General features: G+C 41.3%; 1 long non-coding RNA gene across 1 annotated transcript; it reads right to left on the bottom strand.

The window, feature by feature from the left end:
* Positions 1-358: 358 nt before the first annotated feature.
* LOC138752666 (uncharacterized) lies at positions 359-21,980 on the bottom strand. The gene is made up of 3 exons (XR_011350820.1): positions 21,940-21,980; positions 6,634-6,767; positions 359-495 (listed from the first exon to the last, which is right to left on the bottom strand). It is a non-coding gene; the product is annotated as an uncharacterized lncRNA (long non-coding RNA).
* Positions 21,981-23,307: the final 1,327 nt, after the last annotated feature.

Below are 23,307 nucleotides of genomic sequence, written 5' to 3'. Positions count from 1 at the left end.
CGCTCCAGCATTTCTGTATGATTCATAGCAACCCATTTACATTAACCCACTTTTGTAACCTAAAACATTGTCATCATGTAACATAATGAATGTATGGCAGGATGGTTGGTGTAGCGGTTAGCCCAATGCCTTTACAGGGCTAGTGATCAGGAATGGGGTTCGAATCCCAAGCTGTCTGTAAGGAGTTTGAACATTCTCCCTGTGTCTGAGTGGATTTTCCTCAGGGTGGGGGGGGGGGGGGGTTGGGCTCCGGTTTCCTTCCACCCTTCGAAATGTACTGGGGGTGTAGGTGTAGGTTAATTGGGTGTAAAAATTGGGTAGCATGGACTCGAGGACCAAAATAGCTTGTATATCTACATTTTAAAAAATCTCTAATAGCTTTAATAAAAATCGATCAGTCTCAATCTGATGTCTGATGTCTTCAATGTCAGCTTTCAGATTCCCAACATCCTTTATCTGAATTAAATGCTGGAAACACTCAGCAGATGAGGCCAGCTGTGGAAAGAGAAACAGAGTTAATATTTCAGGTTTCTGACCACTTGTCTATACACAAACAGAGGGTGAAACATGAAAATCAACAGACACAGTGGCTGCAGTTAAAAAAAAATGCTGGAGAAACTCAGCAGGTCAAGCAGTGTACTTTATAGAGCAAAGATGAAGATAAGTAACCAACGTTTCGGGTTTCAGCCCTTCATCAAGGTATGAAAAATTGTAGACAGGAGCCTGAACAAAATGGTGGGGGGGGTGCACAGGGGGAGGAGCATAGCACCAAAAGCAGGAGGTAACAGGAGGATAAGGGAGGGAGGCACGCAGGGGAAGGAGGAATGGCTCTGAGAATTGAGAAGGAAGGGGGTGGAGAGCTGGAGGAAAGAGGACAAAGGGAAAGGGAAGGGAGGAAGAATGGAGAGTAGACTAGCAGAAACCGGAGAAGTCACTTAATGCCATCTCATTCGAGAGTACCCAGACAGAAAATTATGCATTTCTCCTCCAATTTATGGGTGGTCTTGGTGGGACAATACATAAGGCCATGGACAGACATGTCAGCATGGGAGTGGGGTGCAGAATTGAAGTGGTTGGCCACTCTGTCACTGATGCAGTCAGAGCAAAGGTGCTCAGCGAAGTGATCTCCCAGTCTGTGTCCGGTCTCTCCAACGTAGAGAAGACTACAATGGGGGGAGCAAGTTCATTTTCAGTTGTGAAGGAGACAAGGAAGGCATATGTAAAACAAAGAGAATATATTTGATTGGATGAGACCAAACAGGCCAGAGGGATTTCTCATCAGAGGGTTGTGGGGCTGCCCAGATATCCAGACTGATTAAATGGAGAGAGATTAAAAAGTGAGCTAAAATCAGAGATAGATAACTGTTATAAATGATCAGTTTTGATTTAGACAGAGAAAAGAGAGCTAGTTGCCAAAGGATGGTCAATCCAAAATTCATTTATTCTTTGTGTCTAAATTTCTGACTGATATCATACCTGTATAGCTTGGTTCTAATTAAAGTTAATTAAAATTCTTGGTTAAAGTTTTTCCTGCTTGTGTTGAAAACACTCTTAGAAAATTAATTTTTTTGTCAAGCTTCCTTTAATGGACTAGATTTCAGACTTATTGTCAGGATGCATGACATCACATACAATGCTGAGATTCTCTTTCCTGTGAGTGAGGCAAAATTACTACTTATTGGTTGTGCAAAGAAAAATCTGCACACAAAATATATAGGTAAACAAATAAATAAAAGAAAACAAGCAGAGAAAAAAATTCACAGATCCTATGAACATTTTTCTGATGCATTAATACCAGTTGCTTTATACCATCTCAATTGAAATCATCATGGCCCTAGATGATTGTTGGTCTTTGCTTGATATAACACCAGCATGTGGGAAGTATTACCCCTATAACTTTCCAGCCAGCAATGCTATTGGGAGTCACTATCTTGAAGGATCTTTCCTAAACTCAACACACTAATGGCATCGTGAAGAAAGCACGTCAGCGCCTTTACTTCTTAAGGAGTTTGCAGAGGTTTGATATGACATCAGAATCCCTGGCAAATTTCTACAGATGCATGGTGGAAAGTGTGCTGACTGACTGCATCACGGTCTGGTATGGGGACACCAATACTCCTGAGTGCAATGCCCAGCAAAACATAGTGGACATACTCCACTATCAAGAACATCTACAGAGAATACTATCATCAGAGAGCAGCAGCAATCATCAAGGATCCACAACACACCACCCAGCACATGCTCTGTTCTTGCTGCTGCCATCAGAAAAGAGGTGCAGGTGCCACAAGACTCGCACCACCAGGTTCAGGAACAGCTGCTACCCCCCACCGTCACACTGCTCAATGATAAACTCGATCAGGAATTTATTTAAATACTTTTACACTTTTTTGATTTATTTCCTCTCTGTATTGTACAGTCTGCTAGTTTACATTTTTTATTTGCTTACGTATGGATGCTGTGTACATTTTTTTTGCTCTACCAATAAATGTTAATTCTGCATCACCCACAGAAAAAGGAATCTCAGGGTTGTATGTGATATCATGTATGTACTCTGGCAATAAATCTTAAACCTGAAAAAAAAATCAGTCAATGACTTTGAATGCCTCTGACCTTTGGAAACATTCAACAACTATTATACTTTCTTAAGTTATAACAACTACAAGTTTTCAAAACAATTATTTAAAACACAAATCACAAACACTTAAAACAATTAAAAAAAATTAAGGTAAACTCAATTAATTAAAATATAGGAAATTAATTTGAACTTTTTCCCTGGTAGCCATTCCTCTTCCTTTGAATAGTCCTGCACTGGGTGTGATTGGGAAATTGTTGCTGCAATTTAGCTGGCATGTTCTGGACTAACATGTTTGCACTTGACAATCTCACAGTTTGGTGTGGAACTCCAGGCATATCTCAATACGTTCCAGACCAATTGCTACAAGGGCTTCATTCAGTAACTCCTTTATTTTTCTCCACTAGCTTAGTCCAGGTAATTTGATTAGGCAAGGTATCATTCTCATGAATCTGTGCTGAAGCACTCTGCTTATCCACTCTTTCTCCCACCCCCTCATCACCTCTCCAAACCAAGACGAATGCATCTTTACAGAGTTGTGATACCCAGAACTGAATGCTACTTTGTAAACGAGTGTCCCAGATAATAACCTTTAATTTCAAGAGATCTCAAAGCAGTCTGGGAGGATTGATGACCCTCCTCAGAAGCTGTGTTGTGTTGACAAGTGAGAGCACTGGCCTTCATTTTGCCAACTTGAGTCCATCAGGAAATTGGAGTGGCTCAGTTCTCTCTGGGCAAGCAGATCAATTCCAGTTCCTTGTTCCCATTGTGTGTTTGCCCTCCCCCCAGTCCAGGATGCAGAGATAGTTGGATTGTAACTGATACAGTGAGCTGGATGCACAGCCAGCTTCAGGAACAAGGCGCCGTGTAAACACTGAAAGAAGATCAAATCCACTTCAGATCAATAGGCACCAGACTTGCAGTCCTTTAGCACAGGGAAATTCTCTGGAGGACGATTATATATATAAACAGAGCGAAGAGCCGCTCATCACCAAATACTCTGAAAAGAAGTCCAGGAAAACATAGAACTAAAATTTACCAGGTACGAATTGATATAAATCAATGCTTAGAAATCAGTACCCTCAAGCAAACTACACCACTTCCTTTTATTAGCAATAAATCAAGGCTGTAAATTATCCTAAAGGTACCAGTGTATCATATACTCTTGGTAATAGCATGGTGAGATTGTCACTTGAATCTTCTGCCTTTTGTTTCACTTGCACCTTTCTCCCTCCTATGAAAACTAATATTTGTTCACGACCCCAGTCCTCATCAAGGGCTCAGTAGTTAAGAGGGTTAAGAACATCAAATTCCTGGGTGTCAACATCTCAGAGGATTTTTTGATGCAATCATGAAGAAGGCTTGCCAACAGCTATATTTTCTAAGGTGTTTGAGGAGATTCAGTATGTCACCAAAGACTCTCAAAAATGTATACAGGTGTACTGTGGAGAGCATTCTGGCTGGTTGCATCACTGCCTGGCATGGAGGCACAAATCTCAGGACAAGAGGGCCGGCGACATCATAGGCACCAGAATTCACTCCTTCAAGGACATCTACATGAGGCAGTCTTATAAAAGCAGCTCCTATCCTCAAAGACGCTCACCATCCATGCCATGCCCTCTTCACTCTGCTACCATTGGGAAAAAGGTAAAGGAGCCTAAAGATGAGCATTCAGCGGCACAAGGACAGCTTCTTCCCCGCTGCCATCAGATTCCTGAATAATTAATGAACCAATGACACTGCCTTATTTTTCGTGCACTAGTATTTAAATTTTTTTAAAATATATATTATTATTGTAAGATGGTTATAATATTAATGTTTGGACTGTGATGCTGCAGCAAAACACCATATTACATGAGTTATTCATGACAATAAATTCTGATTCTAATAAAGAAAATTCCTTTGGCCTGCAACCACTGGAACTTCAATATTATCAAAGCAGAATACGTGGAAGGGGGAAATCAAAGGTGAAAAGGGGAATGAAGGGGAATGCTTGGCAGGTCATGCAGTATCCTTGGAGATCATAAAAGAGTGAACACTTCATCACTAGCAGGCACAGCTCAAGGAAACTATGTTTTAAGATGTGGAAGGACATAGAAGATGGAAGAATATAGCACACGACAGGCCCTTCGGCCGACAGTGTCTGCGCCAAACATTATGCCAACTTAAACTGAACTCAGAGAAGGGAGGGTAAGTGAGAACCGGGGGAAACTGTGACCGGGTTGGAAGAAAGATTAAAAGTACGAAGGTGCAAGGCAGAACTGCCCAATGGCACTCTTCCCTGTGTGATTGGACTCGGGACTCGGTGTCCTTCCACCTTTTTTTGTCATTTCCCAGCTCAAGCCAGTGCTCACTGCTGGATGGGAAAACATCAAGCAGGTTTACAAGGAGAAATTTAACAGAGAGGTTGCTACAACCTGAGCACACTCCACAATACAAGAAATAAAAGCAGAGACTAGAAACCCGTTCTCAACAGTTTTTCGGCTGTGGCCCCCTGAGTTTAGGGGCTTCCTTCCCTGTGAAGCACTCAAGTTTTGGTTTCTTCTGTATTTCTCTCCTGATGACTGCATAGAAAACATAAGACAATATTTGTTATGTGAAGTGAAATGAAAACAAAGTTTTTACTTAAATATACTGTGCCCCCCCCTCCCCAGGGGGAACATGGGGCCCCCTTGAGAATGGGTGGACTAGATCATATATCCTCTTCTTCTGCCATCGGAATAAAGATTGCCCAGAAAAAGAAATTCTCCCCTTCACAGTAGGACATTCTTACATTAACTTGAAAGACCAGTCTTGGCCTCAGTTTAAAATCTCATCTTTTACAGTGCAGCATTTCCTGAACACCATATTTAAATAACAACTTTCACTTCCCTACTCAACATTCTAGAATGCAGCTTGAATCCTTAACTTTCCAACTGAGCCACGAGTCACACTGCAACCCAGCTGCAATATTTTTTGCAATTCATATCAGAGGCACTGAAATTGACAAGCCATCTCGTTAGAATCTGTATCAACTCATTTCAGCAGAATGCATTGAAATGAAATATAACCAAGAGGTTCCCTATACTATTTCTTCATTGCAATCAAGGCATGGGAACCTCAAAACAAGACATTTTCAGAGACATGATTACAGAATCTTAATTCAACAAGATTAGTTAAATGAGATGTCAGTACACACCTGGTCATAATCTGAAGGCATTTGGTTTCAAGCAGTAGTGTTTAATAAAATTTCATCCTCTTAAGTTTTCCTCGAATCTTAATTACTTTACTTCTTTTGTTAAATGTTACTTTCCCATCCTCTAACAGCATGCTATAATTCCCTTCCCTCTTTTTAACTGTCAGTACTTCAGATTGAAGACCCAGATCATATCAGGCTCAAAGCCACCATTGTGGCTGTGGTCTGTGCACAAGAGTGTTTAACTAAAAGGTTATTTTCTTTCTGCCTCGAAACATCAGCAGGGTACAATCTTGAACAAAAACAGACTCTGACATCTTATTACAGCATAAATCTAACGGATGAAACTATACTCTATTAAAGCAAATAGGAATTCAGACTGTTTTGACAAGCACTTAATACAAATGTCTGAGTTTGTGTGCAGTTTTTGAAATCATGTTGGAATATTGTCTAACACAAGGCAGTATTTCTTTAACAGCACATTGCTATAGCTAATACAATAATATGTCAGGAAAAAAAGCTTTTCATGGGATGGGTAGATTCGTTTTGCAGTTGGTGGCCTCCATTAAGTGGATTGTGGTTAAGTGAGCTAAAGTATGTTGCCCCATGGTTAGTGAGTTGCTGGCTACAACGGCATTTGAGATGCTCATTCAGATTCTAGCCAGAGAGCAGATTTCTGTTGATTCCATGTTCCCTGCTAATTTGTTTATTTACTGTACACTTCTCCTGGGTGGTGGATGCTAGAGGGTTTCAAGGCCAGGCTCCTCTAGTTCTGGGTCAGCCATGATAAATTGCTACTTCACGTTACATATATCAAATAGTGGGCTCTCAGAAGATAAGGGACCAGGAGCAAAAGGCAGGTGTATAGCTCCTTAAACATACTTACTGTTCGGTAATGGTTGTACTGATCTTGACCTTGGTGTCGTATTCTTGTCTGTCCTGCATCACTACGATCCCTGATCATCTAAATATGTGTGCCTCAGTCTTGAATATATTGAATGATTCTGCCTCCAAGTCTCTCTAGGATAAAGGTTAACACCAATTTTCTGCTTATTAAGAGAAAAAAATAAATCCTCTTTAATTAGTTATATTAAGTATCCACTTAATTTAAAGCCATGTAAGTTTCCCTCATGAGGAAATACATTCTCACAACATCCACCCTGTTAAGGTCCCACCAATTTTTTTGTGCTTCAGTGAGATCACCTCTCATCTTTCCAAACTCAAATGAATGGCGGCCCAATCTACTTAATTGTTCTACTAAAGATAACACCTTTTATTCCATGGAGTGACCCATGAACCTTCTCTGAACTGCTCACTTAAATAGTAAGACCAAATCAGAACAGAAAACTCCAGGTATGGCCTCACCAACAATTCAGTAAGGCTACATGAGAGGAAGATACCAATTCAAATGAAATATTTCACAGTCAGTATTCCTATTGGAATAACCTTAAAACTTTGCATATTTGTAGCAAAATTAAATAAGCTTCCTGTTTATCTGAATCATATTTAATCTGTTTTGAAAATGAATGTTGGACTGTCAAAAAGTATTAATTTCTTTAATATCTTTCTGAATGGTTGGTGACATTTGATCACAGGCTAAGTAAGATCTTTCCTTTCAAAATGTTTTCCTTATAATGGGGATTGTTAAAGAAATTGTTTCTCTACAAATTGGGCTCATGTTCATGTTGAGTATCAATTTTATTCTATTATGTGATTTAGTGATTTACATGGCCATTTTGGGTCAGTAAAATGATCCTGGACTATTTGTGAGAGTTAAAGAAGTACAAAATCATTTGTTGTTTCTCTTCAATTGCTTTGCAGTGTTAAATTAATTATATAACATTCTTAATTTTCTTCTTCTAAGGTAATCCTTTGGCCTTGAGGGTGACATGGGTCCACTCCACTTTTAAAGTGATTGGTGAGGCTGGTATGTGATCTTCAACTTTGCCACAGGTGCGACATGAGGTGCTTGACAGGGCAGATAAGCAGTAAATGGTGTGTGCTTTCCACCTTGTTCATTGTACTTCTACATGTTCCCTGTTCAGGAGTTGCAGTGCCATTGGGATTACACTTTCTCCACTTTAAGTAGATTGGTGACTTGTGGTCTTATTTCTAACCCACCAAGCAGTGTTCTTCTGTTGCTGTTTCAATCAACCCTACCCTTCAAGTATCTCATCCATTAGCTGCCACCTCCGTACAATGCACCCTCACCAAATCCTACACGTGCCATGATACTGAACCAGAAGCATGAAGAATTTCTTGTGGTCTTGCATAACGGAGGGATATTCAACCAGTAAGGAAGACTGACAAGATCATTTCTGCTTACAAATCTAAACAGATTTGTGCATTGATTCCATGTGAAATCTGTAAGTATCACCATGAGACATTTTAGAATGCTAAAATTATCTTCTAGTTTTGCTTTGATGATGTTTACTCAGCATTCTTCCCAAAAAGAGCTGGATGATAGCAATCTGCCTTGTTCAAATGAGATGTATCGTCTAATAATTGTCTTAATTGGTGTGTTAGTCATCTTGTTTTGTTTAATTAAAATGATGTTTGAGACCATGTGGACAAGTGGCACAGCAATAATTGCTGAACATGCAGTAAATGGCTGCAGACTGCTGTTCACCTCTATTTGGAAAATCAGATGCTTTCCTTCCCCCCCCACCCCCCCCCCCCCGCCCCCCCCCCCCCCCCCCCACCCACTCCTCTGTTGCATACACTTTGGTAACCTAGACTGAAATAGGTCCATTTATTTATGAATGAATATATTTATTTAAATCATGTCAAACAATGGGAAAAATATAACAGCATTACCCTGTGTAGGGCAATTCAAACACTGAACATGGACAAGTGAGTTTCCCTCTACACACATGATTTCAATATTGGCTCACCAAGTTTTAGAGATAACAATGTCATTGCAGGGGTAACATAGGACTTCTCCTAAACCAGTAAGACTGAAGGACTGGAAACTAAGTAAGAGAATACGAATCTATTAAAATGATTAATATAACATTAAATCAGAAGGAAAATGAAGTGAGGGAAAGGAAGATCAGATGAAGAAACAGGTTAGAAGGATGAGAGGAAAAAGCTCATTTAAAATTTGTCCTCTTTAAATCATAGTGGAAATTTCAAAGTGCAAATGCTCCGAGGTTCCACATTTGTGGTAGCTACTTTTGCTGGACACAACATTTAGTTGGCATTCATCAACATTTGCAGCAGAATTGTGGCACAGTTAGTGTGATGGTTAATGCCAGCGAGGTGGATTCGAATCTAGTGCTGTTTGTCAGGAGTTTGTATCTTTTCTCCATATCTGCATGGGCTTCTTCTGGGTACTCTGGTTTCCTCCAACATGCCAAAGACGTACGAGGTTCGAAGGCTAAGTGCTCACATGGGTGCATTTGGGTAGCATGGGGCCATGAACTGGAAGGGCCTGTCACTGTGCTGTATCTCGAAACTAAACTAAACCTGGCCTGGGGAAACATCATCTCTACATCTATGGGAAGAACATTGTATGCCTCAAAGAGATAATCTCATAGTTTTATAAATTTGTGCAGTCTGGTTAATCTTCCCTGATGTGACAAGTGTGCCATCCCAGGAATGTGTATGCTTAATCTGCTCAAAGGACTATGAGTTTGTATCTGCAGCTCTCATGAGGACCCTTACCTTCAATCGGCAACTTTGACCTTGAAGCTGGTCCCAAATGCTAAGACTATGCACAATTTGTGCTTTGAATGACAAAAACCACATTTGCAGCCCAGACTTATTGGCTTTAAGAAATTGTTCAAAGATTTAGTCCAGCATTGGCAACATTTGTCTTCTACTGTCGCGGTCGCAATCTTACCTTCGTTGGGAGTGGTGCCGGTGTCCTTTATTAATAACGCACCAGTATGGTTCATGATCCTCAAAGCGCACTTCTCTGCCCTCAGTGTAATGAGTCAGAAGATGAAGCACGATTTACTTGTAGCGCGTCTTCCAGAGCAGGATACCCAGGTTCCACTGACTTAGTGGATCCGGATGTGAATCTCCCATATGACATGTTTAAGGTGGCTATTTTGTGGCATATTCAGCCATCTAGGGAGACTCGTATTGCCCAATTACTTGCTGATGACAGCCTAGGCGATAGGCAACTGGTACAGATATTGAGGATATGGCACAAGCTAGCGGGAACAGACCACATCAAAGGCGATTTTTGGAAATGAAGGTTCCTTCAATGTTTACCTTGTCATGTTCAAGAGCATTTGGTGGGTGTCTTTCGAATATTCACCCTCAATAGTGGGCAAATCATGTTGACCTCATTATGTCTATGACTGCCACATTGAAGATAGTGAGATTGGTTTCTTGCCTGAGTCAACAGGAGTAAATGGAACTGGAACAACAGCTGACTGCGCCTTGTGAAGCGCCAGCACCTTATCAATTGAAGGTAGCACCAGCACCACACGAATAGAAGATAACTGAGATGGAGCAACAAATGTCAGCACTGACTATGCAGGTCCAGGCTTTGGGCACACAACAGAATTCCTTCCATCGACCTGTTTGGAATCGTAGTGGTCAAGGACATAGCAGAGATGAGGGGCAGCATATTTGTGGAAGTATCAGAGATTTGGTGCTGCTGCCTGGTCCTGACAGCCACCTTGTGACCTCTGAAAATGGCAGCCAAGAAATGACCAGGCCCAGCAGTTCAGGCAACTGCTCCCCATGGGCACATCAGCCGTTATCTTTTCCTCAAAGAACATCTCTTGGGTGTTCAATTTTTTGTTGATTCCGGTGCATAGATTTCAGTGGTCCCTCCAACCACGGAGGACACAGACACCCCAATATGTCATGTGTTCTTTCAGCAAATGGCCAGAGGTCACTCATATTGCATTTCAGACTCAAGAAACCTTTTCAGTGGGTTTTCATGTTTGCAACGTGGCAATGTGGGAGTGGATTTCTTGTCACATTTTTCTTTGTGGTGGATTTTAAAAATCACTGTGTCATGGACTGCAGCTCATGTATGCCAATGAGTTGCATTTGGTGTCCCTCCAAAGTCGTCTCCTGCAGTGGGTGTGCCAAATGATTTACAACTCTGTACTCATGTATTCCTCCTCCATGATGCTCTTCACAAACCACTTCAGCCCATTTACAATGGCCCTTTTCAGGTCTTATGATGACACCCGAAGACGTTTTTTTGATAGACACAAATGGTAAAGCTGACACAGTTTCCATTGAGAGGTTGAAGCTGATGTATGTCAATGGTCCATGTCTGCACTATTGCAAGAGGTCTGGTCGAGCTGTCAGCCCTTCGGATCGTTACATAGTGGGACAGTTCCAATTAGTTGCCTCCTTGCATGGCTCAGAGGCTGTGGAGAGGGGGTGGGGATGGGGAGGGGGCACAGTTGCTGTTATGGTCATGTACCTACCTTCGTAAGGAGCAGTGCCACTGATGACATAAGCGATGTGATACACATGAGTAATACTGTGCATGCACAGGTGTGATAAGCGTCAGTGTACGGGTGATGGATCTCAGATGCAGGAGGAGGAGGGTAAGAGAGTCAAGATCGCCCGTGTGGCAGCGAGCCAATGAGAAGGTCAGAGGGTTTTAACTGGGTGGTGTCAGGGGAATTGAAGAATGCAATGTTGTGTTAGTGAATAAAAAAAAGAAAGTCGACTTAATGGTGTGTTGAAATGAGTAAGGTATTCTTTATTTGTTTGTAAGCTGTGGTAACTCATTGCCATTACACTAATCACCCACTTCACCCTGTGTGACTCATTTTCCTCCTTTATTTTTCTTGCCTCTCTCTTCCTTTGTCTGACACATGTCTGCTTCTGTCTGTCATAGTACACCTCTGCCTAGAAGACCAATCTGATGTCGGACACCTGCCTCACCCCTCCCACCTTAATTTTATCTATAATTTTAGACATACCATGTCGGCCCACGAGTCCGTGCCATCCAATTACACCCAAATGACTATAAATGGTGAGAGGAAACCACAGAGGCATGCGGAGAACATACAAACTCCTCACAGGCAGTGTGGGTCCCAATCACTGATGGTACAACAGCATTGCACTAACCACTCCCCTATCCATACCACCCCTGGCCTCTTTATAGAGCTCCTGTATATTTCCCTTAGACCTGATGAAGAATTTTGCCTCAAAATGTTAACTATTCTTCTCCCACTGCCTCGACTTGACCTGCTGAGTTCCTCCAGCAGATTGTGTTTGGCTTCAGATTTCAGCTTCTATAGTCTTCTGTGTGTCTCCTATGACTTTGTAAGTCTCTGGCATTCACAATCATCCAACCAGAATGTAATTAAACTGCAAATTTTTTCAACTATCTTCAAATAATTCAAAGTTTTTAAAAATAGTTATTGAAGCACTTAAAGTACCAGAAAGTATTAAAATGTTTAAATATCATGAGAGATGATATAAGTTTTTGAGAGATAAATTGTGTCAGGTTTTTTAGTGTAGGTCACATACAAACACTTTAAAACAGATCTTATTTAAAATACTGGAGCTCTGCTCATACTAGACATATCAGCTGCAGAGCCTTTTCAAAAGCTTTGGAGAGTGCCCAAGAGACTTCACTAATGGATTGTTGTTTACAAAAAGATGAAAGAACTTGTCGGAGCCGCAGAGTGTCTGGAGAGGAACTTGCAGTTCTAGGAGGATCATGTGGTTTTGCAAGCAGAGAGAGTAAAACAGTTTTTTTTTCTCTCAGATCGGCTCTACAGCTTTACAGTCAGCAGCAGCAGCTGGGACTGGAATGGGACAAGCTGGCAAGCTTGTGAAAAACCCCATTTGGAAGATGAGTTGTGAGTACTTAGTTCAGCCTGGTCAAAGCCCTTGTGGTTCATGCAAGAGGAGAGGACTAGCTGTCTAATGTTTCACTTGAAATAAGAGAAACAAAAAGGAACTATGTGGTGACCTGAAAGAAAGAGGTTATCATCTGGAGAACCCTGAGGGGGCAAGTTTCTTTAGCAAGACAGTGAAATGGCTGATTAAAAAGGAATCAGTCATGGGTGTCCAGCGTACAACAAATGTCTATCTGAAAATCAACAAGAACCTTCCTGACTGGTAACCATTTACCTTTCAAGCACCAAAGCTCGTTGAACTTTATAAATGTTAAACTCTGTGCACAGTATAAGAGTTGCCTGCAACCAATGAACTTGGAGGAATGAGAAGTGAGATTGGACTGTGAATCAAAGAACTTTTCTGAACTTACACACACATTACATATATGTGTGCTTAGAATTAAAAGGGGGTTAAGTTAGGTTAGTTAAGTCAATAGTGATCAGTTAAAGTGTGAATCTGTTTTCATGTTTAAAGATAATCAAAAGCAACCGTAACCCTAATGTTCAAGTAACCATTTATCTTGGTGAATATCTATTGCTGCTGGGTTTTGGGGTCCTCTGGGCTCGTAACAATACAAGTAAACTCACCATCTCCATTGCAGTCATTGCTCTTCTCTGAATAAAATCAACTTATGCCCAAACTGGAGGAGATGGTTGGTGCTGGGTTGTGAATGTGAGGTGACAGGAGCAAAGTGGGCAGTAAAATTAATGCCTGAGTTACCAACAGTCACGTATTCCAGTAAGGGATTCCAGGAACTAAAGAATACCATCTTGTTAGACATTGATTCAGGATGTTAATTTTCTCATGAATCAACAGGCTCTTCTCTTTAAAAAGAATGAGCAGTTGACATCATCAGCAGGCTTACATTGTGACCTTGTGTCATATGGTAAACAGGGAAGACTCAAGAATATAAATGAACCTGATTGCTCCATTTCTGGCTGGATCTCACATGATGTTGGCCCAGGTCCCAATCCTGCATTAGGGCACTAAAAATGCTGCCGGTGCCACTGATAAATCACAAGAACAGACTCTTCAGCCCATCAAGTCCACACTGACCACCAGCCACCTAATTACACTATTCCTATATTAATTATACTTGGTTTGTTCTCCCCACATGTTCATTCCCCCTTCATTTTCAGATTCAACCCCTCACCCACACTTTAGGGGAAATTTACAGTGGCTAAAAGATTTCCTATTCGTGTGTTTTTGGGATGTGAAGGAAAACCAGAATACCCAGAAGAAACCCATGCAGTCACTACCCTTAAACTCCGGATTAAACCCAGGTCTTCTACTAAGAGTCGCACTGTGCTGGTATACTTTATCAGCCACTGCTGGTATCAGGAGGACTGTCAGTGTGGCAAGATTGAATCCATCCCCCCCTCCCCTCCCCCTCCCCCAAGTCATGCTGCTGCAACAACCCTTTGTGCAACTGAATGTAGTAATACTGTTAATGGGTCTGGACGGATATCCTGTCTGTTCTAGTCTGGTTTCAGTTACTTTCTATCAGCTTCCCAGAAGGACAGAGTTCCTCCAGTCTGAAATCATTGCAATATTACTTGAAACAGAAGGAACAGAAATTACTGATTGGTAAGGTGAAGAGGAATAGGAAGACTATAATCACCAACATTATCCGGTTGCGATGACTGACCTCCGTACAACTTTTACTGTTATTGCTCCCAAATTTGGATGGCAATGTAACAGTCGCTAAATCCTCATTCATCCAAATTTATGTTTATTATAAACGTTAGGAAACAATGCGGCAACATTTTCTAACTGAACCATCTTGACTTTGAAAATGATAGCTGAGAAAATGGGCATTTCTTGATATGACCATGTAAAGGATTTGGTGGGATTGCAACATTTTGTTCACAAGGCACCTGTCATTTATCTCAAGCCCCTTCAAAGTTTGGTAGTAAGTTTGACGAGGAGAAAAGTGCTACTGGAATTGGAATGATGAAAAAGAGGAGGAATTGTGGCAAATATTCATCAGGTCAGGTCGTCAATGAAGAGAACGTCTTTGGTATGGAAATAGATCTACGGATGGAATAGTACCTTACTGCAGGGCAAATTTGCAAAAGCACGACATTAAGGCGAGCTGGTCAGCAGAGTTAGACTTTAAGAGCACCTTCAGAGAGAAGAGTGACGTTCATGGGGCAAAGATTTTCAAGGTGGCGCTGTTTCCAGGTTGGAGGGTGGCGCCCCCCCTAGGGGCATGGACAGGTTGTCATGAAGAAAATGTTTTAATTACGTACAGAAATTTTTTATTATTCAGTGGATAAAATAAAAGAATTTTTGGATGGGAAAATTATGAGAAAAAAATCTTTCTGAACTAGAAGTAAGAATACTTTGAGAACTTCTGACTGACTCCCTTGATTGCTGAAGTCACAGTTTTTTTTAGAATGACAAAATTGACATTCCTATTGACTGAGGAGAAGTCAAAAGAGATGAATGTTAAGAGAAGAGCACTTGATATAAGGTGACTGAGTTTCCCATGGCTAATATATATACAGTGGTTGGCTTGGACCTACATATGCAGCACTGGGTTCTCAGAGAAGATGAAATCCATGCAATGAGACACACAGAATCCCTGTGTGAATGGCTGAAGCAGTCCACAGAACAATCTGTCAGCACAATGATGGTCAAATTAAACTAAATCTTTGCTGCTTGCACGTGATGCACAACCCTCTTACCCCTGCATATTCATGTGTCTATCTAGAAGTCTCTTGAATGAAGCCAATGTATCTGATTCCGACACTACACCGGTCAGCCTGCTCTATGTATATACCACTCCTTTTGTAAAAAAAATCTTGTTCTGATCATTTCCTTTAACCACCCCTCCACATTTCAAATGCATGTCCTCCCGCAAGTGACATTTTGACCCTTGGAAAAAGAAGCTGAATATTTACCCTATCAATGCCTCTCTTTTTTGATAGATGGCATGGATTTGATGGACTGAACAGCCTGCTTCTGCATTGCATGACTCAATGTAAACAATGTAAATCTGCTTTTCACATTTATTGTTATTGCTGAATATGTTGAACTGGTGTTTCTTTCACATAGAGGGAAATGGACAGACCAATAATAGTTGAAAGTTCTCGTTTAATCCTTCATCCAGTTCTATCTCCCACTTGTGCAACCGTTCAGTCCTATTTTCAGAGAAGCATTCCTCTTGATAGCTTTTGAAATCTGTGTTTTGAGCCACTGTTGGTCTCACGTGGGAATTTCTTAGTTAATTCAGACAATTAGCCAGGGACAAACAGATACAAAATTAGATTTGAAACAGATTTAAAATAAATATTGTCTTTCTGCAGTCTTCCAAAATAACTTCTGTTTAAGAAAACTTAGCCACTCAGGTTTGTAAACATTAATTTGCAAAGAAAGAGTAACTGATGACTGTGACATTGTGATTGCATAGCAATAAACAGAAGTGCTTGAGAAACTCAGCAAGCCACACAGGGTCTTTCGGAAGCAAAGGAATATAACCAATATTTCAGGCCGTGACGAAGGGTTTCGCTCAGGCCCTGAATGTTGGTTATATCCCTTTGCATTCCATAGACACTAGATGATTTGCTGAGTTTCTCCAGCACTTTTATGTATTGCACAACTGATGATTCCTGATCTTTCTGGAGAAAAAATGTAAGATGGACCTATCTATTTAATTCAGAATTTCCTGAAATTTAAATCTGCAGAGCATTATATTTGGGCCATGTCTTATTATCCAGGAAATGTTAAAGTCCATGAAAAGCACTTGTGTTCTACAAGGAAAATGCTTTTAATTTTAGCCAATGTATTACAAGCATTATAATCCCTGTTTTGATTCTGACATGATTGACTAAGCTGCTCATCAAGATAAGCTTTGGCCCAGCCATGCCCGGCTTACAAAATGATAAAAAATGAGGGCATTCTGACAGATTATTTACTGCAACAGATAAAGCCTATGAAGAAAATATTTATGTGAGTAGGTTATTGGCAGAATTTAAGTAGATTAGTAGTTTAATATCTGTCAGGCAATTCATGATGTTATGGCAAAATAATGCCAACAAGTGCTTCCACAGAACCCACAAACCAGGTATTAATATGACACAATGCAAGGCTTGTCAGTGCTGTATTATCCGTAATAGGACTGAAATGCAGGTTAATCAGCTGAAGCCCTGTGACCAGAGTGCAAATCTCACACAATTACAAAGTCCGAAAAATATTAACATCTGTGTACCTACCATAGAATGATAAAGCAAAGGAGTTCTTCATAAGCAAGGCTGCTCTTTGAAAGTCAGTCAAAATACCTCAGTGTTCCCTATACCTGTGCCAATCTTTTCATTTTTAAACATTTATTCCATTCCTGTTTGAAAATTACTGTTGCATCTGCTTTCTCTACCCTTTTGGATACACACTCCCAACTCATTGCATAAATTAAATATCTTCAACACCCTTTTGACTCTTAAATGACAGTAATTGGTGTTCTTTGATTACTTCCACCTTTGCTAATAATCTCTCTGGCGAAGAGAAATGTAAGATAAGCTGTCCATTTAATTTATAGTTTCCTGAAATTTAAATCTTCACTGCATTACAGAAGCCAAGGAAAGGACTAGCACATCTAGGTCCAAGAACAGTTTTTTTCCCCAATAATTGTCAGTGTTACCTACCCTCGTTACACTAATCAGACACTGCTCCGACACCACAAAAGGACTGTCTACACTATTGGTATCGCATATTTTGCACGAAGATAACTGAATTTTTTTTTGTGGTTTTTATTGTTTCTTTTCAATTCAATTAAACCTATCATTGCAGTGTAAGACACAAAAGTACTGGAGAAACAAAAGGTCACGCAGTGTCTATATGAAGCAAAGGATAGCTAATGTTTAAAGCCTAGGCTCTTTATCAAGGTATGAGCAAAAAGCAGACAGGTGCCTGAGTGAAAGGAGAGGAGAGAAGAAGGTGCAGGAGGAGGAAGACAGGCCAACAGGCAAGAGGTCATAGGCGGATATGGGTGGGAGGGTATGAGAAAAAAAAGCTGAGATGTGACGTGGAGGATGTAGCTCTCTGAATTGAGAGGGAAGGTGGTGATCATCTAGAGCACACATGTCAAACTCTGGCCCGCGGGCCAATTGTATTTGGCCCGCAAGATCACTTAAAAAATGTATTAGAGGTGGCCCGCTGGCCGCCGCGCCAGTATAGCGCATGCACAGCTAATACTATAAATCCCAGAATGCATTGGCGTCAGCCCACTAATCGCCCCCACCTCCTCTGTTTACGTTTCAGGGTCTCACCATGGACTCTGGTTTTGGGCCTGGCCGGTGTCAGGGGAAGCCAAGGCCGCTTCCCAACGCCCGGAACCGGAGGCCTCGGGCCTGACCTCGCCAGGACCGTTGCCCACTCCCCCTCCCTGCCGCAGGCCGACCCGCGACTCACGGTGACGGGGCCGCTGATCCGCCAAGATGCCGCCCTGCAGCGAGAGCCGATGCCCCCACACTGTCGTTGTCCAACCTGATTGCCCGCAAACCCCGCCCTCCCGCACACAGGCCTGAGTAAGGATTATGAACTTTAATCTCAGGATAAAACGATCTTCCAATAGTTTCATGTCACAGTGATAAATATATTCCTAGTTAAAAATGGTCCTGCACCTGGATACAAGCTCATTAGGCATAAAACTTGAAAAGTGTGTAAATCAAAGGATATCTGTACCAATGGAAAAAGGGCATGGCAAATAACCCTGCTAGAGTTCATGTCCACAATCAGTCACCCATTTGATTGTTTCAGGAATCATGTTATTCTCCCACATTCTCAATAGCCCTCAGATTTTACTATTCGACAGCACACTAGCAACATTTGACAAATCCTCTATAGAGAAATATTATTTATTGAATATTTTATTTCTCATTTGTTAATGCTTCTGGAAAGAGTTTATCCAAAACTATTATTAAACATTTATTTTAATAAGAAAAAGTTTAACATTACATATGTTGAAAGAAGAGAAAACATGCAGATGTTGTTGAAAATTTTCAATAAATTTTTAGTTCGGCCCTCGACTTAGTCCAAGTTTTTGATTTTGGCCCTCTGTGAATTTGAGTTTGGGACCCCTGAGCTAGAGGAAAGGAGACAGAGAAAAAGAGAAACAGGGGAGGGGTCCAATGAAAGGTGGAGAAGTCGATGTTAATACTCAGAAGATATATTAGGCGTGACTCCTCCAGTTTGTGGGTGGCCTTGGTTTGGCAGTAAAAAGGCCATGGTTGAATATGTCGCTGTGGGAATGGGATATGGAATTGAAATGATTGGGCACTGGGACGTCCCAGTTATTTCAGCAACAGAGCGAAAATGCTCAATGAAGCAATCCCCCAGTCTGTGTCCAGTCTCTCTGATGTAGAGGAGGCCACATGCAGTAGATGAGCCATTCAGATTCACAAGTGAAGTGTACTCATAAAAATGATCCTCCAGTATTGTAGTTGTTTTAGTTGTTTTTTTCTTACAAGGGACCTGTTCAGCTACAAAAAGTCAGAAATTTGGTACTTACAGGCATTGTACAATGGACATGACAATAATCTCTCTATCATTATCAATGAAAAGGGTTCTACTCCCTTGGTTCTCTCTTAAAACACAACATAACTTTAATCATTTGAGGGCCACCTATTCAATAGAATGGGTGGAGGGAATGTAGGATGAGCTGCCAGAAGTAGTAGAGGCAATACAATACAATAGCAATATTTAAAAGTACATGAATAGGAATGATTTAGAGGTATATGAGCCAAATGCAGGCAAATCGGACCAGCTTACATAGCCATATTTGTTGGTATGAACAAGTTGAGCTGAAGGGCCTGTTTTCATCTGTAAAACCCGGTGACTATATGATTCTAAATTTTGTATTGTTCTGGTTTTTAAAGGATGTCAGAAAAGAACCAGGATCCAACATGATCAGATCCAAGAACATTCCTGGAAAGTTAGATGCAGCCCGCGTAAAATGCAGTACAGATTTAAATCTAGGAATCCGTGGATTAAAAAAGCAAGTCTACATGGGTGGCCCAATGGTACAGAGATTAGAACTGCTGTCTTACAGCTCCAGTAATATGGTCCAGCCATGACCTCTGGGTGTCAGTGTGGAGTTTGCTCATTCTCCTTGTGACCACATAAGTTTCCTTTCCCACCCTCTTCCCAAAGATGTGCAGATTGGTGAATGAATTGGACTCAAGTAACTATGAAGCTAGTATATGCCAGAGTGTAGAATTTGGGGAAGGGCATGGAATTGATGGGAAGAACATATGGTAAGAGATTTGTGAAAGATTATACGTATGTTGCACAGACTCTATGTGCCAAAGAGTCTGTTGTTGAGCTATAATTCTTTAAGGGTCCATGACTATGACAAACTTCAATCTCCAGGACTTCAGCATGACCTTCTCAGTTCCAAAGTTTATTTGTTTCTGAATTCCAGTTGCAAGCTCCAGTGAAATCAAGATAAGACTAAAGAAAAGGATGTTTGACAGATGTTGGCCTGGATTCTGAAGGGGTCGGTAGCAAATTCTCATTGCTTGCTTCTGACCTTGAAGAAAACTGCATTCATATACCCACCATTATCTGATGTGTGAGCCTACCTTTTCTCATATCAGTTACTATCCGGTCAAAGGCACCCAGCAGGCATGATGCCATCAACCAAGAAAAAAAAAGAACAAATTTTAACTGATAGAAAACAAAAAACACTTGAAATACATAGTTGAAATGCATAGTTGCACATTGTGACCATCAATTTTTTTGACTTGATAATCCTTAATCAGAACCAAGGCAAACAAAATAAATAAGATTCCAGAAATCGTAAACAAAATGAAAAGCTTTCACAGTTTGTCTCTCCACATATGTTGTCTGACCTGTTGAGTGTTTCCCCATTTTATTTCAGATCTCAACACCTGCAGTGTCTTAATTTTAAAATCTCACTTGATGTTCTACCCTTTGATTATCACAGTTTAGAACATTCATAGCTGATTGGGGCAGAAAAGCAAATAAATAAAAAAATAAGCTTTATTATTTCTAAATCCACCAAATTTTGAAAAACAAAACCACAATCTTAACATATAATAAATTTTTTTTTGAAGGACTGAAAAACTTGTTAATGATTATATAAGGCTTGGAACGTGTTTGAAGTTCATTTATACCTGAATTTGTTCGGAGTGCCTTCCAGTGATAATAATGGGCCAGATCTCATTGACTGCTATCCCCACCAACCCACACTGACTTTGTACACACACACACACACACACACACACACACACACACACACACACACACACACACACACACACACACACACACACACACACACACACACACACACACACACACACAATCTCACAGATCATAGTCTTTGATTAATGCTCTTCCCCTAGCCAGATGTTTCTTTTGAATTATGAGCCTTGCAAAAAGCTGGAATAGTTTCAATAGACTGTAACCTTTCCTATCATTATCACTTTCCAGCCTCTGAAATGAGATAGTAATTGTAAGAATTTGGACAAGACAAGGTGAAGATTCACAAGACAGCCCTGGGTAGGTGTGATGAAAAGGGATCCCAGAGGATTCCAGTGACAGATTAGTTGTAGAATCCATTGTTAATTGTGATGGTCCTTGGGGCAATACAGGTACATCGATTGGACACAATAGCACTGCAGTACAAATTAGAACAGGCACAAAGTTGCCATAGCACCCAGACTCCCAATCAATGTTGTCTGTGGCAAGGTTGGCATTTACAGCTCTTGAGTGGAGGAATTTTCTAAGAGATTTCAGTCAGCTACTTCATTGAGAGTCTGGAGTCACATTTAGCCTTGATCTGGTAAAAGTGGCAAATTTCTTTCCCATCAACTAATTAGTTTGATTTAATGACCATCTGATCTGGATAACCAATGTTTTATGTCTAGTTTATTAACTCAGCTTAATTTTAAGTTTCCAGCGGCGATGGTGAGATTTGATCATGGGCCTCATCCAGAATTCTGGGTTAATCCTCACAAACTGCTTTAAGAGATCTGTTTCTGATCTTTTCTCTGGCTACATCTCCTTTTGCTTTCTCTTATTTGATGAAACCTTACAAATCTTATTTAATAGCGCACATACAATAAAAAAATACCTATGAAAAACAAGCTTCTACCTATTCCTGAGACTAGGGTTGGAACTGTGGTAAAGATTGGGTGGAATAAGTTGGATCATGTGGTCTTTTCATAATCCAGTAAAATCCCTGGTATCTGGAATTCAAGCATCAAGCAGCCTCAAGCAACCAGCAAAAAAAAAAATATGGCGCAAAATAAATTTTAAAAGTTTAAAATTGTAAAAGTAAATGTTCCCCGAAGTAACATTTAAACTTTTGGAGAAGATGGAAGCAAATACTTACTCAGCAGTGAGCCTTGGCCATGCTTTGTAGCAACTGTTTCAATACATTTGTATCAAACAGCAATGGCATTGTCCATTGTTGATGCCCCTTGCCATTGTGGTGACTCAAAGTTTCTCCATACACCTGCTTAGTATCACCCCAGTCATAGGCTTTATCTGTAAACTCGGGGGACGGTGTTGTGTTTCAAAAGTATCAGGTTTGGTGGGTTCACAGAGAGACAAGCTTGGATACGCGCAATCTAAAGTAACTTTATTGAATACACGGCAAACAAACAGAGGAAGATGTCAAATGATACTTAATTCTTCTTTCTTTGGCTTGGCTTTGCGGACGAAGATTTATGGAGGGGTAAATGTCCACGTCAGCTGCAGGCTCGTTTGTGGCTGACAAGTCCGATGCGGGACAGGCAGACACGGTTGCAGCGGTTGCAGGGGAAAATTGGTGGGTTGGGGTTGGGTGCTGGGTTTTTCCTCCTTTGTCTTTTGTCAGTGAGGTGGGCTCTGTGGTCTTCTTCAAAGGAGGTTGCTGCCCGCTGAACTGTGAGGCGCCAAGATGCACGGTTTGAGGCGAGATCAGCCAACTGGCGGTGGTCAATGTGGCAGGCACCAAGAGCTTTCTTTAGGCAGTCTACTTCTTCTTTGGCTTGTCTTCACGGACGAAGATTTATGGAGGGGGTAAAAGTCCACGTCAGCTGCAGGCTCGTTTGTGGCTGACAAGTCCGATGCGGGACAGGCAGACACGGTTGCAACGGTTGCAAGGGAAAATTGGTTGGTTGGAGTTGGGTGTTGGGTTTTTCCTCCTTTGCCTTTTGTCAGTGAGGTGGGCTCTGCGGTCTTCTTCAAAGGAGGTTGCTGCCCGCCAAACTGTGAGGCGCCAAGATGCACGGTTTGAGGCGATATCAGCCCACTGGCGGTGGTCAATGTGGCAGGCACCAAGAGATTTCTTTAGGCAGTCCTTGTACCTTTTCTTTGGTGCACCTCTGTCACGGTGGCCAGTGGAGAGCTTGCCATATAACACAATCTTGGGAAGGCGATGGTCCTCCATTCTGGAGACGTGACCCACCCAGCGCAGCTGGATCTTCAGCAGTGTGGACTCGATGCTGTCAGCCTCTGCCATCTCGAGTACTTCGACGTTAGTGATGAAAGCTCTCCAATGGATGTTGAAGATGGAGTGGAGACAACGCTGGTGGAAGCGTTCTAGGAGCCGTAGGTGATGCCGGTAGAGGACCCATGATTCGGAGTCGAACAGGAGTGTGGGTATGACAACGGCTCTGTATACGTTTATCTTTGTGAGGTTTTTCAGTTGGTTGTTTTTCCAGACTCTTTTGTGTAGTCTTCCAAAGGCGCTATTTGCCTTGGCGAGTCTGTTGTC

Source organism: Narcine bancroftii, chromosome 2 (genome assembly GCF_036971445.1).
Source record: "Narcine bancroftii isolate sNarBan1 chromosome 2, sNarBan1.hap1, whole genome shotgun sequence".
Lineage (NCBI taxonomy): Eukaryota > Metazoa > Chordata > Chondrichthyes > Torpediniformes > Narcinidae > Narcine > Narcine bancroftii.
Note: the sequence above shows the minus strand (reverse complement) of the source record. Positions and strands in the feature narration are given on the sequence as shown.